The following is a 5,614-nucleotide window of genomic DNA, read 5'->3' on the forward strand; positions in this document are numbered from 1 at the left end:
AACTGTAATAAACTGTAGGAGTCTTCTCAAAATTGAGGTACTATGCTGGCACTGATATACTTCATATGCCTTATTATTTGTTAATCTACCCCTTCTCACTTATGGTATCCTAGTTTGGGGTTTAACCTATCCCACTTAATTAAAGCCAGTGATTACTTTACAAAAGCGTATACTCAGAATTAAGACATTTTCTGAACCAGCATCACACTCAGAACCACTACTGAAATCTCTCAAACCTCTTAAACCTCACTGATATAATTGATCTTAAGATTCTTTCTTTTGTTTATCAGTGGTCCCAGAAAAAAACTCCTTCCTGTTTTACTAATTACTTTAAGCCAATATCTTCTGTCCATTCACATTATACATGTCAATTACTGAATGAAAACCTGTTTGTAAACCCAATTCAAACAACTCAGAAATTCAGAAATTTTGACTACATGCGCCCTTGATGTTCACCATCAACTGCTGGATCTCCACGAGAATAGTCCAAATATGACTGCGAAAAGGTTCTAAAAAATGGCTCAACTTGAGCTGTTCAAATATTATCTCCTGGTTCATGTTTAAACGATACTCTCTGGGAAATTTCTTGTAAATTTCAAGTCATTTTAAGTTAATAAAACAAAGATGTGGTGTACGCAGCTTGGATGATATAGACTAAAAAGCGGGAGGTAGAGTAAATTTCTCGTCAGCACGAGCTATCAAATAGTTTCCCAAAAATTTTGTTACTTATTTTGGAAGTCCAGTGATGGCTTTCACTGCCCATATAGGAATAATGATCTGAAGCAGTTGCTCGTCGGAGATATTGAGCCTTAAAATACCCTTATTTTTGGACGTTGTCAAAAGCAGAAAAAGTCGTCTTTACTTAAGCAAGAGGTGAGGGAAGAAATGAAATGGAAACGTTAAATCAAATCTATTTTCCAGAAGTCTGATAGATATAACATAGAAGCCAGTTGATTGAATTTGCATTTGAATTTTCATTTTGTTACAGCAGCAATGCAAAGTTGGCTAGTTAATTATGCAGAAAATTGAATGAAATGGGGGTTTTTTCAGGGGGACCCTATATCTCCCAGGGAATTCAATATTTTTACCTAATATTTTCACACATTTGTTAACTCATAATACTTTGCATTTGTGCCAAGTTTGAGCCAAATCGGCGATTTGAGGTTTATCGCCCGCTGCCTGGTTTTCTCGTGAACACGCTCCTAAAGTAATTCCTCAAATCAGCGTCCATGCGCTCATTCAAAATTTCTCCTAAAAGGAGGGGTGCTTAGCCGAGGGAGGTTCTTATCAAGAATCTATGAACCTGCACTGATTCAGCTGTAGTTGAAGCTCAAAAAATCATAGATAAGGCGGTAATAGAGAGAGTTGGGGGAGGAGGGGGGGAGGGAGGAGGGGGTTTGCTTATTCAAGAGGGCGCTTAAAACTCAATAGATCGAGACTTTCTCCCGTAGAAGTCGTTTGGAGTTTCATCTACCAGGGCACAATTAACTATCTGATGCGATTATTTCTTGCTGACAGGGACTTATCTCATAACCAATTAAAGGACTTGCCACCGGAAATTTTTGACAGCATTTCACTTCGCAAAAGACTGTACGTACCAACCACTCAAATATTCACGTGAATGAGTCGAAGGCCCGAAACAATCTCTCGCAGGATTCCACTACTTGCAAATGAAAAATTTACAATCGGCGGAGGAAAAAATAAAACATCAATAATTCTTCACCCATCCCCATCTCCACCCCTCTTCCAAAGCACAATTATCAGCCACGCGAGGAATTGAAGCTGGCCTCAGACTCAAAATAAACCTTGTATGAGGGTCTTAATGGGTGGGGGGGAGGCACGTTGACGGTTAATAATAAGCCCTTTTGACGGTGAGCAAGGCTATAATTAGTTTTTAGAGAAACTACGTCGGCGGCCAGAGGAAACGAGTCATTTATTGGGTTTTTAAAAAAGAATTGTGCAGATTCAATCAAGTATGATGACATTTTCATGTCTTAGGACTAAAATTTGAAAGTAGAACTTTCAGTTTAAATCTTGGCTCTGCAATATTAGATCAAACTGGATGGTACAAACCGTTCAATTGCACTTTGGAGTTACAACTTCGCTTTTCTGAACAACCGATGTAATTGTAGTTAAGGTTGAGTTAATGATTGAGAAACTAAATGACTTTCCTTCTTTCATTTGCAAACAGTTTATCTATTTTTAGTTACTTTACCTCTTTAGCTGGTCTATTTGCCCTTTTTCTTGTGGCGCGAGGTTTGGAATGGAGGAAGGTACTATAAAGGGAGGAAGACAAGAACGACAGTTCTATCTTTTGTCTTTGATAGAAATGTCTTTCAAACTTTCAGATGAGATCCCCAAAAATCGTCATTTGAAGGTTTAAGGTACATATTTTGAAATGACGTTTATCAAACGAAATAAGCGCGCAAATTTGGCTGTAACTATTCATAACAGATACAGTGAATATATGAAGATCATATATTTTGAACTGCGGTATTAGATACGTATGATGCACGATCCTCGCAGTAGATAGCGCTATTTGAGCAATAGCGAAAATCAGACCTGGAAAAAATCAGGCCTGTACGGGACTCGAACCACTGACCTCTGCGATACTAGTGCAGCGCTCTACCAATTGAACTAACAAGCCAACTGGGAGCAGGCCATTAAGTTGATTCGTAATAAACCCGTGAAAGTGATAAATGAGATACAAGGAATATATGAAGATCATATATTTTGAACTGCGGTATTAGATACGTATGATGCATGATCCTCGCAGTAGATAGCGCTATTTGAGCAATAGCGAAAATCAGACCTGGAAAAAATCAGGCCTGTACGGGACTCGAACCACTGACCTCTGCGATACTAGTGCAGCGCTCTACCAATTGAGCTAACAAGCCAACTGGGAGCAGGCCATTAAGTTGATTCGTAATAAACCCGTGAAAGTTTCGTAAAGGCTGGTTAGCTCAGTTAGCTCTTAGAGTTTGCTGCGCTTCTTCGCTGAAAAGGAATCGCGGCGGTTTAGAGGTTGAGTAAATTTTCATAATGGTGTCAAGTGTCATAGGCATCCTAAATGCTCTCAACTGCATTTAAAGCCTTTGAGTTCCAACCAGAATTCATCCTTGTGTGTCTGATGAAAAGAAAACCACTAATTCTATCATCACAGTCATTTAGCACATTCAATCTCCATGGGAGCCTTTGTAATACCCAAAGAACACTGATAAATCTGGAACCATGTTTCACACTGCTCATCGGTCAAAATCTCTTCATTCATGGTGAACAAGCCACAGGTGTTGAAAATAGCTTTCGAGTAAAATTCGTCGCCATTCCCAACCGAGATGACAAGTCCAATAGGGCATTGATTGGCGTGATTTGATTCTAATCACTGCTTGTGGTCTTTGATTTTCACTGATCCGCCCACGCGTTAAATTAAAGGAAATTATCTATCATTTTCCCGTTTAAAGCTCAATGAGTTAGATTCTTAATAACTATTTTGTGCGAAGATCTCAAAGTGTTTACCTGAGACAAATATAATGAACATAACTTATCCTGCAGAAACTGATGAGACTTTCCATAAACACCAGGCGACATCTTTTACTTTTGCCCTAAGTCATTTGATATGCTTCTATCCAAAGAAGTGGCATGCACTGCACAAGTGGTAGGTTTTCTTCAAAAATCCGACACTTTTGGAGATGGAATCTTCCTCGGCAGTCCATCGCAGGCGATGATGACTGTTTATGTTAGGTGAGGCAGACTCTCTGATGTGCGACCACACCCGCTCGTGAGCGGCAAATCTTATTACAGCGACTACATGTATAACCTGATGTTGCAGTAGAATGTCTTCTTTCTTGAGCACGCTGGTATTCTAGCTGCAGCTTCTCTTCAATGCTTTCCACTGATTGTTTAACAATGGCTCTCCAGAAAGTTCTGTCTAAAGCATCCTGTTCCCAGGTTTCAGACTTAACATTGGCATTTCCAAAGCATCCTGTTCCCAGGTTTCAGACTTGGCATAGGTACTTCGTTTCCAAAATCATCATCTTAGCCCTATCTCAGCCGACGTGGTGTGACTCTACGATTAGTTTTTTAATGACGTTGCTCGCCATTTCAGCATTTTTTTTTAACAATCCTCAGCCCTTTTCGTTTCCGCAATATAGCTTTATTCAACTTTAAATGTTTCTCCCTATTTTCAACAAAATCAACCCAGCTTTGTGTGAATTATTCTCGCATTAACATTCTGGCCTCAAAAAGTAGCGTTATGAAATCTGGAATAAACTCTGGGATGTAAAGAACCACGGAACATTGGAACAAACAACTGCGTTTTTTCATTTCGCTAGAAGAATTGTGTAAAAACAAACCCCGCAATTCAGATCTAAATAGATATTGTGAGTTTTTCTAAAATGCTATGGTAGGATTCTGTCATGAATGTCGTTCAGAAGTTTGAAAAATCTAGACTTGAAAGGGGAAAACGCAAAGAACAAAATCTTGATGAGATGCATATGGTGACAATATGGTTTCCCAAGTCGTTCTAGATACAACAAAATACCTTCAAAGACACCACTCTCAGTATATACCACCTCACCGGCATGAGGCAAGATAGATAAAATAAGTAGAATAATGTGTATGAGCTGGAACAAAAGGCAACACTTCGCCAAAGAAATAAAAAGGTGCAAAAAAAACAAAGGAATTTTCTTATCTCTTGACTAGGACTTTGCGCCGCTTAAGACCCTTAGAACCTAAACGGCCGGGTGCTCTTTGCAGAAAGAAAAAAAGTGATAAATGAGTGAATGTATAAATGATGAAAATAATCATGAATACTATTATTGTCGCCATTTTTATAGTGGCGTGGTTAGAACCGTGTAATAATTCCAAAGTATCCAGCAGAGTGTTAACGGTTTTTCCCGGACTTTCGTCTGGGATCTCGATTTGCATATTGCGTTTACACTTGTACTGCACCGCACAAAAGAAGTGAATTTATCCCCTGTGGGGGCATGAGGTCGCTAATTCATTTCGTTTATTAAGGGTACATAGGTCTTTTGTGCAGATTATGACAAATTTCTCATAAAGGCACAGATTACATTTCTTCGTTATATTGCTGTAAAGGTTGCATTTTCTGATTATTTTCCACTTAATGCTGAAGGGGGTCTTGGCGTCTTTCAATTTCCATACATGTTTTGACAGCTAAGTGGTGTTTCTTTTGTTGGTGTGTCGGAATGGTGTTTTAAGATTTCTGTAACGTTCTTTGAAGTTTGTTTCAAGTCCTACGTATGACTCTGTTGTTGTGTCGGTTGTTCTGATTGTTCTGTAGACTACGTTCGTTTTCAGGCATTTTCCTTGAAGGGGGCAATCTTTTGCTCGGCAGTTACATTGCTTGTTGGATTGTGGTATTGGAGTTGGGGTGTGATCTGAGATGAGTGTTTTGTTGTGTGATCACGACGCGGTAATGGATTTTATGTTTAGCATGCAAGAGTAGCTTAGTTTGAGCGTGTGTCTGTTGAAGATAATGTGGAGTGGGTGATTCTTAGGGAAACATTTATCAACGATGTTGAGGAACTTTTTTCCTCTGCTGGTTTTGACGCTGGAGTTCCATGGGGGGTCATACCAGGTGATTTTTCCTTAG

Source organism: Stylophora pistillata, chromosome 1, assembly GCF_964205215.1.
Source record: "Stylophora pistillata chromosome 1, jaStyPist1.2, whole genome shotgun sequence".
NCBI lineage: Eukaryota > Metazoa > Cnidaria > Anthozoa > Scleractinia > Pocilloporidae > Stylophora > Stylophora pistillata.